The 13,882-nt window shown below is 41.9% G+C and overlaps 1 protein-coding gene across 3 annotated transcripts in view; it reads right to left on the minus strand.

The window, feature by feature from the left end:
- SETBP1 (SET binding protein 1) overlaps positions 1 to 13,882 on the minus strand; it is a 434,457-nt gene that overhangs the window by 169,649 nt on the left and 250,926 nt on the right. The window lies entirely within an intron of this gene.

Genomic DNA, 13,882 nt, shown 5'->3' on the forward strand with positions numbered 1-13,882 from the left:
CTGCATTATCAATATCTGGCCTCAGATCATATTCTGACTCTTTCTTTAACAAATGTGGGTCATATTTTCAATTCAGTTCAATTGAAATAGTGGGTAAATAGTCAACAGGGGTGTGCTTTGCATTGTCCACGCAACAATGTCTTTCATCTTCCCTACGCCATCAAAGACTCAAAGCCATGAAAACAGCAGATTAATCCAAGTTTGGCCCAAAAGAAACTCTGAAGGGAGGAAACGTGCCCAAAAGCATCTCACTTTACTTGGCCTCCCCTTCCCTGACCTCCTTACTATCTCTTCCATCACCCTTCCCTGCTGTCCATCCCTGAATGGCATCCTGTCATGACAGGACAGGAGCAGTGCTGGCAACATGTTGCTGCATGAAGGCCATAGAACTAAGCCATGCTCTTAGTAAGTGCCTACTGCTCAAGTTTACAAACATTCACGGACAGGAAGAGGCACTGGCTGGGTATTGGCAGCAATGCCAGGGACCCAGAAGGCAGGCAGGTTTAGCCTTCACACCAACACCTCCAGTGATTACGGAGTAAAGTGCTACCTTCTTAGAAAATGCAACAGCAATTCAGAGAAAGGAGGGCAAAGTGTAGTCTAGAGGGAGCTTGGGAGAAGTTTCACTGAAGTAATGGGATTAGGACACTGCCTTTGATGTTGATAGATGCCATAGAGTCAGTTCCCGCTCACAGTGACACTATGTACAATAGAAAGAAACCCTGCCTGGTCCTATGCCATCCTCACGATCATTGTTATACTTTAGCCCACTGTTGCAGCCACTGCATCAATCCATCTCATTGAGGGTTTTCCTCTCTTTCGCTGACCCTCTACCTTACCAAGCATGATGTCCTTCTCCAGGGACTGATCCCTTCTAATAACATGTCCAAAGTATGAGAGATGTAGTCTTGCCATCCTCGCTTCTAAGCAGCATTCTGGCTGTATTTCGTCCAAGGCTGATTCGTTCATTCTTTTGGCAATCCATCGTATAGTCAACACTCTTTGTCAACACCATAATTCAAAGGCGTCAATTCTTCTTTGGTCTTCCTTATTCATTGTCCAGCTTTTGCATGCATGTGAGATGACTGAAAACACTATGGCTTGGGTCAGGTGCACCTTAATCTTCAAGATGACATTTTTGCTTTTTAATACTTTAAAAAGGGTACCCTTGAGAGTCCTTTTAATTCCTGAGCACCGTGCACTAAATCTGCAATCCCAAGTACTGGTAATGTGATAAAATTTCTTCTGAACCCAAAAGACAAGAAAAAAAGAAGTAAAAATGGCTCATGTACTACAGCATAGTGTCTTTGAGATCAGTCTTGGTCATGCCTCTTTAAATCTCTGTGACTTTGACAAAATACATAACCTGCATGTGCCTCTGTTTTGTCATCTGCAAAATGGAAATAATAACTCTGCTGACTTTACAGGCCTGTGGTTAGAACCAAATAATGTAATGCATGTAAAACACTTAGCACAATGTTTTACTTCTTCAATAAATGTTAGCTAATGTAACTTTTTTTTTAAAGTTACATTAGCTAACATTTATTGAAGATGTAACTATCATGGAAACTCTGGTGGTGTGGTGGTTAAGTGCTCTGGCTGCTAACCAAAAGGTGGGCAGTTCAAATCCACCAGGCGCTCCTTGGAAACTCTATGGGGCAGTTCTACTCTGTCCTATAGGGTCGCTATGAGTCAGAATCAACCTGACAGCAACGGGCTTGGTTTTTTGGTTTAATGTAATTGTAACAGTGACACTAGTTATTATCAGTAGTAGAAGGAGGAAGAACTGTTGTTGGATTGTTCTCAGCTTCAGGCTGCTCTGGGTACAATGGTGGGAAGGCTACTGAACTCCATTCTGAGTTCAGAAATGTGGCCTAGGTGAGAAACCCTCACAGCCTTGGACCTTGACCAAGATGGTCTCCCTTGTCTCCTCATCCCTCGTGGTTATGTTTGGAGTCTACCAGCAAAATAAACGGCAGCCAAGCAGACACCTAGAATTTCTGGATTCTGATCTATTACAATAATGGGCTTTCCAGCAGAGGTGATGGAATCTGCAGCAACCAGGAATGTATTCTCACCTCAACACTGTCTTCCAGAAGCCAACTTCTCAAGTCTCAAACCCACTTCCAGAGATTTCCTACGCACTACCAGCAGCCAAGGAAGTTCCCCAAATTCTCTCATTTGTCCTTGATTTTTCCTTCTCTCCAACTGCTTCTTCCACTTTCCTTCCTGACACTAAGTCCATCTTATCTTCAAGAATCCAGGGTGCTTTACCCCAGAGACAGGTTGTTTCTCCAAAATCAGTTTAGAAACAATTGTGAACAGTTGAGACAATAAGAAGTGTGGGTGTGAGACTATTTACTCATGGAAATGGTGGGCAGTGCCCTGGTATAACAACAATGACAACGTCAACAACAAAAGACCCTTATACCCCAGATAGAAATCCCCACATGGCTCAGCACTGAGCTATAGACTTCACCACAAAACAAGGCTGGCTGGTTTCTTTGATTTAGGAAGAAATAAATCCTGTTCTGTTACCTCACCTTGTCCTTCCACTAACAGATCATTTCTCATTCCTTCCTCTTCCTCACTGGCAAGACCGGAGTAAGCTACAGTCATAAGAGTTTGGCTCAAAGCTGCCAGGGATTTCCAGTGCTATAGGAAAGATGAAGCTTGAGAAAATGCAATTCTGAAAACACCAAAAAAGTTTCCACCTACATTTCAACACCTCCCAATGGCAAGCTCACATCATGCCACTGGACTGGAGCCCAGGGAAGGAAGCTCTGCCCCATGCAAACGAGTGCACCTTTTATTCCTTCCAAACCAAACCAAAGCAAACCTGTTGCCGTCAAGTTGATTCTAACTCATAGTGACTCTATAGAACAGAGTAGAATTTCCCCATAAGGTTTCCAAGGAGTGGCTGGTGGATTTGAACTGCTGAGCTTTTGGTTAGCAGCCAAACTCTTAACCACTGCAATGGGGCTCCTTATTCCCTGTACTTATAGGTAATTATGCCATTAATATGTCTCACTGGGTCCTTGGACCACAGTTTTGATTTTTACCTACAGGTTATTATTACTTTTTATTATGGTTTTGTAAAGCATCCATATCTTTTCAGTGGTGGGGCTTAACATGTTACCTGGGGGGAAAATCTCAAAGGAGAAATACGGAAGTTAGAAAACTGTTAAAGATAGATGGACAGAGAGCAAGGGTTGATGGAGTGGAGAAAGACTTAGAAGACAATGTAGGTTTCTTGGCCCATCTTCATCACTCGCTCCATGGATGACTTTGGGCAAGCAGGTCCCTTCCCTTGCTGGGGTGAAAGGTGATGACATTTTCCTTTACAGATTTATCTTTGTGACTCTAAGAAAGGGACCCAGACAGAGGTGACAGCCTAGTCCTTGCATAAACTGGGAGACATCATCGTTTTCAATGAGGCCAGAGGGATAACAATTATAATGCTAGGCATGACTTAGCAATACTAGGTTAGTAAAAAGGGCAAAAGCAGATTTTTATGAAATCAGTATTTTTAACATACAAAGCAAGTTGATATTCTTTGGGGCCTCACAGGCACACTCTACAGAATTATCAATCTCTTTAAAAGGAAGGATGAAGAAATGGAGGCCTGAAGAGTCTCAGAGAGCCTTTTTTTGATAAAATTGACAATCTAAAATCCATATGGAAATGCCAGGGATCCAGAATAGGCAAAACAATCTTTAAATAGATGAGGAAAGTTGGAGGACTTACATTTCCCAATTTAAAACTTACTACAAAGCTATAGCACTCCGGACAATGCTGTGTTGGTATTAGAACAGACATATAAATCAATAGAATAGAATTGAAAGTCCAGCAATAAACCCTTACATTTATCATCAGTTGATTTTTGACAACAGTGCCAAGATAATTCAATAAGGAAGAATAGTCTTTTCAATAAATGGTGCTGGAACAACTAGAGATTCACATAAAAAACAAAAACACAAAGAAAAAAATAATAAAGGTGGATCCCTAACTCGAATCATATACAAAAGCTTACTCAAAATGGATCATAGAACTAAATATAAGGGACAAAAAAATGATAAAACTCTCAGAAGAAAACATAGGAGTACATTTTCATGACCTTGGATTACGCTAAGTCTTCTTAGCTACGATATCAAACTACAAGTGACGAAAGAAAAAGTAGATCAACTGGTCTTCATCAAAATTATGAATTTGTGTACTTCAAAGAACATTATTAGGCAAGTGGGGGAAGAAAAAGAAAAACTCTTGGAATAGGAGGAAATGTTTGCAAATCACATATTTGATAAGGGATATGCATCCGGAATTGACAAAGAATTCTTACGACTCAATAATAAGATAAAAAACCCAATTAAAAATTGGATAAAAGATTTGAAGACACTTCTCCAAAAAATATACATGTGCATATAAGCACATGTAAAGATGTTCGGTGTCGTTAGACATCAGGGAAAGCAAATCAAAATCATAAAATGAGATACATTTCACAATTACTAGGATGGTTATTATTAAAAAGACAGATAATAACAAATGTTGATGAAAATGTGGAGAGACTGGAATCCCTACACATTGCTAGCGGGGAGGTAAACTGGTGCAGTTCCTTAAAAAGTTAAACACAGAGTTACTGTATGGCCCAGCAATTCCACTCCTAGGTATATACTCAAGAGAAGTGAAAACGTATGTCCACGCAAACGCTTGTACATAAGTATTCATTGCAGCATTATCCTTTATAACCAAAAAGTACAAACATCTCAATTGCCCTTCAACTGAAGAACCAAAAACCAAAACCAAATGCATTTCCACTGAGTCAATTCCGACTCATAGTGACCCTACAGGACAGAGTAGAAATGCTCCAGAGAGTTTCCAGGAGCACCTGGTAGATTCAAACTGCTGACCATTTGGTTAGCAGCCGTAGCACTTAACCACTCCACCACTACAAAATGCAGTATATATCCACACAATGAATATTATTCAGCCATGAAAAGGAATAAAGTACTGATACATGCTACAACATGGATGAAATTTGAAAACATTATGCTAAATAAAAGAAGCCAAACACAAAAGGCCACATGTTGTATGATTCCATTTAAATGAAATGCCTGAAATAGGCAAACTCACAGAGACAGAAAGTAGGTTAGTGGTTGGCACAGGCTTGGGGGGAAGGAGAATGGGGAGTGACTGTTAATGGGCACAGAATTCCTTTTTTGGTGTAATAAAAATACTCTGGAATTAGGTAGTAGCATTGGTGGCAAAAATATGCTACCCATGCATAACATACTAAAAATCACTGAACTGTACCCTTTAAAGTTCGAATTTTACAGCGTGCAAACTACATCTCAATAAAGCTGTTACTTTAAAAAAAAGTCTAAAAGAGTTATCAAGGTCACACCACCACCGATCAGACAACTCAGATGGGATTAGTCTGACTAAAATAAAAATAATCTTGCCAAATTTTTGTTCCTGACTCAATTTAGCATATTTTCTATTATATCGCATTTCTTCCTTTTTAAAAATGGAGAGAAGACTTTTTTTTTCCTGTGTCCTCACAGTCTCTCTTGATTTAAGCCATAGTTTATCTGAAATGTTACCTTTGCTGGAGTATTTTCTCCCTTCAAGTCTTATCTAATGAACCAGTTCCACAAAAGAGGCACTAAGGCTATGCAGACACTTAGAAAAGACAGACTGAGTGCCAGTAGCTGCCAACCTTTTGGTTAGCAGCCGATCTCTTAACAGCTACACCACCAGGGCTCCCTAGTAGCTTTAGTTACTGCTAAAGCTACCATAAGAAGAGGGGAGAGATACTGCCTAATAACTTCCTTGGAGTCTTCTCCATGAGTAGTTTATAATGCTACAATTCTGGTGTTTCAGCCTCCTCTTAAACTCATAAGCTCCAAGACTCAGAACCAGTTTCCAGACTCAGCTGGAAATACAAAAATTTCCAGTGTCTCCTGGAGTCTTTACTTGGTGCTACTGGCCCCATCTACACAAAGCCTGGATGTCTAAGTAGGATTCAGGGGTCTTATCGCCAAGATTGCTGTAGCATGTGGGAAAAGGAGAGAGTGCCCAACAGGTGATTGTGACCATTGGTTATAAGTGCAGCTCTGGAGACGGGGTATAGCTAAAAGGCTGTAAAGCTAAAATCCTAAGCCGAGGTGACCTTGAGGTGCATTGGTCTGATACTGAACCCAAGTCTCCTTCACGGAAAATGAGAATTCTTCCACTGATCCACCACTACCCCCATTACTCACTCATAGAAGCTAGTTATTTCCCATGGTAGCATCAGGAAAATCCTGGCTAGAAGGCAAGAGCCTGGGAAGAGTTTTCCAAAGGCAGTTTCCAATTCTGAGGCAACAACTCCTCTGATGGTTCTCCAGGTCAATTAATTTTTGTGTGACTCCTATTGATGTTGGCAGGGATGCTGAAACCTGCTGTGATACAGCCCCTCTGAGTCAGAGGTGGAAGGGACCTTAGCTTAGAGGAAACTGAATGCTGTGGACGCTGTGGCTTCTCACTACACCCCTGCTTTATCACTGTTGCAATATCCTGGCATGTTCGGCCAATTCTTCAGTGACCGTGGTATCAGAGCCCTTTGTCTTGTCAGGGAACTCCTTTAGGATCCAGAACTGAAATACTGGTAACTAATTAATTCCATCCAGGCATATTTATTGAATATCTAAGCTGTGTCAGGCAATGTGCTAGGAGCTGGGGATATGGTGAATAAAATAAACGTATTTCTTACTTTCCTAAATTCTATAGGAATTGCAGTTCAGGCTTCAGGAACTCTCCAGGATAATAAGAATTCAAAGATATGGCTCCTGTCCAAATAGGCCTTATAATTTAATATGAAGGAATTGAGAGGGTACCATAACTTGTAACAGACAGAGAGAAAAAAAAAAAAGTGGTGAGTCAGGGCTGAGAGGGCACCTTAGTCTCTAGAGCAGCACTGTCCAATGGAACTTTCCGTGATAAGAGAAATACTACATATCTGCTCTATTCAATATTCTATCCACTAGCCACATGTGCCTATTGAGTACTTGAATCATGGCTATTGTGACCGAAGCACTCAAGTTTTAATTTTAATTAATTAAAGTAGTGGTTACCATAGTGAACCATGAAGCTCTAGAGAGACACGGGCCTAGAGAGGCAGGATAACTAGCTTCTCTGAGTGAGTTATAGGGGTAGGTGGTAGAATTCTCACCTTCCTTTTGGGAGACCTGGGTTCAATACCAGACCACTGCACCTCGTGTTCAGTCGCCACCTTTTTGTCAGTGGAGGCTTGCAAGTTGCTATGATGCTAAATAGGTACTGTCGATGTTGAACAAGTACTACTAGACAGACCAAGACACATTAGGAAGAAAGGCCTCGTGACCTACTTCTGAAAATCAGCCAGTGAAAACCCCATGGATTACAACGTCTGATCCTCAACCCATCATGGGAATAGCACAGGACTGGTCAGCATTTTGTTCTGTTGTGTAGGGGGCTGCCATGAGTCGAAGGCTGCTACAAAGCCAGTTAACAACAACACAGATAAATTGGTAATTGGAGAATTAACACCTCTTTGGGTGGCAGCGCAGTGGCTAAGAGCTTAGCTGCTAACCAGTAGGTTGGCAGTTTGAATGCACCAGTCGCTCCTTGGAAATCCTATGGGACAGTTCTGCTCTGTTGTATAGGGTCGCTATGACTTGGAATTGACTTGAAGGCAAGAGGTTTGGTTTTTTGTTTTGGTTTAGGGAAGCACAGTGGTTCAGCTCTTGGCTGCTAATCAAAAAGTTGCCAGTTTGAACCTACCCTGGAGTTCTGCAGGAGAAAGACTTGGAGATCCGCTTCTGTGAAGATTACAGCCAAGAAAACCCTGTGGGGCAGTTTTACTCTGTCACATGGGATCACTATGAGTCAGAATTGACTTGATGGCACCCAACGATAACAGTGAGGGAATTAGAAAGACTTATTAAAATATATAGTTAGTGGGGAAAGTACGAAAGAGGTAGTAGTTCTTAATGGTACACACTATTAGGAATGCTTATCTCAGAGTAAAAATTCTAATTGGTTAAGTCACAGTTATTTGCAGAGTGGGCCCACTCAGTGTTGAGTCTCTCTGTATAGCTGACAGCTCTAGCATATTTATGCACTGAGTGTATGATGTTTGTCTACAGTGACAGGAAAGGTAAATTTAAGGGGGTGAAATAAGTCAAATCACCAGGAACTTTCAAGACCTACTGAGTGGGCTAAAAGGCACAGGCAAGGGGTGGTGTCATCCCCCTCCCGCATCTTCTTTATCCCCTTATACCCATCGAAGGCTTCAGCCAAGAGGGCAAGGATACCTCCCACGTGGCCACGTGCTGAAGGATTGCCCCTTTAGTGAACGGAAGTCATCCACCTGCAGGCAAAGACAATGCTAAGAACACAAAGAATCAGGAAAAGATTGAATTCCTTAGATGGGTCTATCTGACCTCAAAAGCTACAGATTCTCAAAAGCCCATCCTCCTGCTGACTTTATTTTTCTTTCAACTTTTCATGTCATTGCTCCTGTCTGAACAAAGGACAAGAAAGTCCAGTTTCATTTCAGAATAGACAGAGTAGTACAAAACAGACAGTGCTACACACTGAAGAACTAGAGCTCAATCCTTGTGTGGGAGGGGCAAAGTAAGGAGGGAATTTATATATCAAAGTGAGAGGCAGATAATTCTCCCAAAAGGAACAGAACAAGACTATTAAAAATAACATTATTAGCTTGAGTGAGGAAGCTGGATCTTCTCAGGGTGTCAAATTCAACAGTTTTTGTTCTGTTTTATATATTAAAGATCCATGTGTGCTTTATTGTTTTTGTGGAGTGAAGTGGATTCATATGTTAAATTAAAAAGGTGGGGCAGAAGGAGGGGGGATTTGTTTGTTTCTAGTACTACTTGGCAGAATATATGGGGCCCTGGAGTCACAGCTGGAAGGCCTGGTCTCAAATCCACATTCTGCTTGGTACCAGCCAAGTGCCCTTTGGCAATTACTTTAATAACTACCCATCTCCTTGACTGGTGCTAGTGGCAGCCCTTCTCAAGTGGAGTTCAGATAATTAAGCCCTGATAATGCCCTAACAGGAAACCCTGGTGGCATAGTGGTTAAGAGCTACGGCTGCTAACCAAAAGTTTGGCAGCTTGAATCCACCAAGCACTCCTTGGAAACTCTATGGGGCAGTTCTACTCTGTCCCATAGGGTTGCTATGAGTCGGAATTGACTCGGCAGCAATGGCTTTTTTTTTTTTAATGCCGTAACAAGGAGCCCTTCTCCTTCACTGGTGCTAGTGGCAGCCCTTCTCAAGTAAAGTAGAGAATTAGGCCCTGGTAATGCCCTAACAAGGAGCCCCGGTGGTGCAGTAGCTAAATGCTTGGTTGCTAACCAAAAGGTTGGTGGTTCGAACACATCCAGGAGCTGTAAAGGAGAAAGAGCTGGTGATCTGTTCCCTTAAAGATTACAGGCAAAAAACCCTTACGGAGTAGTTCTTCTCTATAGTTTTATGTAGTTCTTCTCAGTAGGTCTACTGTTACATGGGGTCAGTATGAGTTGGAATTGGTTCAAAGGCACCTAATAACAACAATAATGCCCTCACCTAGTGGTTCTCCAACACGACAGTGCTCAGAATCATTTGGAGAATTTGCATTTCTAACAAGTTCCAAGGTGATGCTAACGCTACTGGTCAGGGACCCCACTTTGAGAATTAATGCCTTATGACATTCATTTTATGCAATAAATGAACTCTTCTCCCATGTATGTAGAATGGTATCAGCAATGTGTCACCTCTGGGAGAATGGAGAAAATAAGTCATTCAAATAATTTTCTGTAAGACTTGGGTTGAAAAAAGCTGGTTGTGAGGAATTCTATGTTAAGAAACCATGTGGTGCATTCACAACTATAAAGCATGTAAAAGTATGCTGTTGTGTGCCATGTAGTCCATTCCAACTGATAGTGACCCCTTGTGACAGAGTAGAACCACACCAAAGCGTATGGTTCTACTTATAATCTGTGTGGGGGCAGATTGCTAGGTCTTTTCTCCTGTAGCAGCAGCTGAGCTTTTAACCATTACACTACCAGGGCTCCTTGCAAAGATATAAACCTTTATAACAGGGCTTCAAACCAGTTCATTTCGGCTCTACTCCCTGCTAAGAATGTGCATTTCCACTCCAGATATACTGAATTAGAATCTACATTTTAACAAGATCCCCAGGTGATTCTACGGGGCAGTTCTGCTCTGTCCTTCAGGGTCGCTATGAGTTAGAATCTACTCAATGGCAATAGGTCTTTTTCCTAGGTGATTCTCATGTATGATAAATTTTGAGAGCCATTTCTGTACTAGTGGTTCTCAGAATTGGTCCCTAACCAGTAGTATTAGCATTGCCTGGGAACTTGTTAGAAATGCAAATTCCCAGCAGGGGTTCAAACCAGGCTTGAAGGCCTGCTCTGTAATTACCAACAATCAGGTGACAAGAGGCTGCTTAAATTTGTTCTTTGTCTTACATTTTGACTCTCTTAAATTTCTTTGTTTTAGTGATCTTCAATTCCATCACGCATCAGAACCACTTGGAGGCTTTTAAAACAGGGATTGCTGGCCCCACCCCCAGAGTTTCCGACTCTATAGGTCTTGGGTGGGACCTGATAATCTGCACTTCTAACAAGTTCACAGGTGATAATGATGCTGCTTATCCTGGGACCACAATTTGAAAACTATTGGTCTATTTGTCTTACCTTTGTTTGCTTCCTGCTGGATGCTATAGGAAACCCTGGTGGCCTGGTGGTTAAGAGATAACCAGAAGATTGGCAGTTCAAATCTACCAGGTGCTCCTTGGAAAACCTACAGAATGCTATGGTTGGAATCCACCCTATGGCAACAGGTTTGGTTTTGCTTTGGTCACTATAGGGTCACTATGAATCGGCACTGACTTGATAGCAATGGGTTTGATTTTTCTGTCTCTAGTCTCTAGTTCTGAGGTTTGCAAATTATAGCTGTAGACCAAATAGAAACACAACTTATTTTTAAAAAAATAAAGTTCTATTGCAACTCAGCCACACCTATTCTTTTTATGTAATGTCTATGGCTGCTTTCTCACTATAACTGCAGAGTTCAATAGTGGTGACAAAGACTAGGTGACATAAAAAGCCTGAAATATTTACTATCTGGACCCTTACAGAAAAAAGTTGGCCAATACTGGTTCTAGTCTTCCTTCTTCCCCTTAAACATACAGTTATTAAGCATCTTCTCTAAACACGGCCCTCAAGATATATATTTGTGTTTTACCTTTACAATCATATTAAAGGGATTCACTGTCCCTTCTAGCTAAGGGTGTTGAATAAAGTGCCTAAAAGCATGTGCTACCTGAGTCAGGACTAGCTACATAATTTGTGGAACCCAACGTAAAAATGAAGACGAGGGTTCTCTTGTTTAAAAATTACTAATTTCAAGATGGTGATGACAGAGCATTAAACCAAGACTGGAGCCCTTTCTTCTAAGGGTGGGACCCCTGTGCGACTGCACAGATTGCATGTCCATGAAGCCAGCGTGACCTCAGTAAATTCTAGTCCTGATCTAGCTGGTTCCAAGATCAGCAATAAATACATTATGCCTTATTTCAAGTTTACTCAAAAATCCATGGAGGACCCGAGGCTAGAGCCCAGTGTCTCCCCATGTGAGATCCAGGGTGGTTTTTCCAAGCCCAGAGCAGAGAATCTTTCCATTGAGGCATTCCCTCAGTCTTGAGGAGAAAGTGACAGTAATTTAACAACCCAAGCAAAGACAAGCCAATGATCATTTCAAAGAATGCAGCATTTCATGTTATTTGATCACTATATTCTCTGAGCATTTAATCCTCTCAAATATTTGCAATCACTTCCTTTAATTACAGAGAAAATACTTTGGAGTGATGTGCCTGCTCAGGAGCATCCCCTCCTGTTTCCTTCTTTCTACTTAATCAAGAATTTGAATCACCTTTCGACTTCCTAATCCTATAATCCTAAAAGGAATTTACTCTCCTTCAAACCCTGCTTGGCAATACCCTGTACAGTAGAACCTGGAGGCCTTTCGAAAAGACTGGGAGAAGGGGGAGAAAGTCCTGAGGGGCAGGCTTCCAGAAACCCAAGAAATTGAGGTCCCTCAAGAGAACCCTCTTCTGGTTAACATTCTCAAAATATGGAGCTGAGACCCCTGCATCACAGTTACCTGGAGGGCTTGTTAAAATTCCAGATTTGGGGGTTCCATTGAAGCCTACTAATTGGATTTGGGGCAGGAAATCAGTCTCTCTCTCTGTCATCCACCCACCCACCCAATATCTCATCCATCCACCCAATATCCCATCCATCCACCCAATATCCCATCCATCCACCCAATATCCCATCCATCCACCCAATATCCCATCCATCCACCCAATATCCCATCCATCCACCCAATATCCCATCCATCCACCCAATATCCCATCCATCCACCCAATATCCCATCCATCCACCCACCCAATATCCCATCCATCCACCCAATATCCCATCCATCCATCCATCCATCCATCCATCCATCCATCCATCCATCCATCCATCCATCCATCCATCCATCCATCCATCCATCCATCCATCCATCCATCTATCCATCCATCCATCCATCCATCCATCCATCCATCCAATATTCCATCCACCTGCCCGCCCGCCCGCCCGCCCGTCCGTCCATCCATCCGTCCATCCGTCCGTCCATCCATCCATCCATATATATCTGTCCATCTAAATTTTCTCAGGTGATTCTTCTGGCTCCAAAAATTAAAACCAAGTGGATAGCCATTCACATCCTCAATGAATACTCATTCTATCGCTGTTACTTCTGGAATATTCACTAGATGTTAATGTTATACCTCAGTTTAAAGATTATGATTTAAATATATAAGATCAAATAATGATGTAGATAAAAGGTCTTTGATCAGTATAGGTCACTGCTGTGGGATCCAGAAAAAATGTGGAAGAATCATCAGATGGGCATCTCTATAGTTGTAACTATGCTGAGTCATGGGCAGAAGTGCCCTGAGTGAGTTCTTCTGAGTTTAGAGCCAGGGTATCTGATATTTAGAAGTATGGGCACTATGACTATAAGCATACCCACCAGTTTTCTGGGCCAGCCTTTACTTAAAAATTCTGAATTATTGTCTCCACATAACACTGGGCATATACTAGAAATCTCCACAGTTTCACATCCAAATTATGCCAATTGGACACCCAGAAGTGGACCAAAATCCTTTCTCAGGCCATGTTCTGTATTTATTGTTTCATGAACGTGGTCACCAAAATGAAGAGGAAAAGCTCACACAGCTCAGGACTTCACTGCCATCTTCCAGAAGCATCTCCCACTACCTCCACCTAAAAAAGATGGCCTTATTTTAACACCTGTACATCTGCTCTTGTTCTGCTGCTGCCAGTGACACGTCTGCTCCTCTTTCTCTATTCACCTAGTCTCTGAAAACAGGGGTAGTATTTCTTCATTTCCTGTCTCTCACACATGCACCTGCAGTGTTTCTCACACAACTCAATTAATGCTCTAAACTGGTAAGAGATGATGGGCCTTGCTTGATTCAAGGAACTCATCAGTAAAATGAGCCCATGTGTCCCAGACTGCATGCTGAGAGAATTCAGATTTGTAACACGCCTTCTCATCAGCCCCGGGTCGCTAAATAGGGCAGCCTTTTTTTTTTCTCAGAGCCTCCATATGTTCAACTCACATGGATCAGCAGAACTACCATACTGTCTTTACAAAAGCTTTAGATGCTCACCCTCTCTAATATACAGAAAGGCCCAGATAGTTTTTTCTCAAACATAGTGATGCCCCAAAGCATCAGCATATGATATGGGATGGGGAAGC

This window comes from Loxodonta africana, chromosome 11 (genome assembly GCF_030014295.1).
Source record: "Loxodonta africana isolate mLoxAfr1 chromosome 11, mLoxAfr1.hap2, whole genome shotgun sequence".
In the NCBI taxonomy this organism is placed as follows: domain Eukaryota; kingdom Metazoa; phylum Chordata; class Mammalia; order Proboscidea; family Elephantidae; genus Loxodonta; species Loxodonta africana.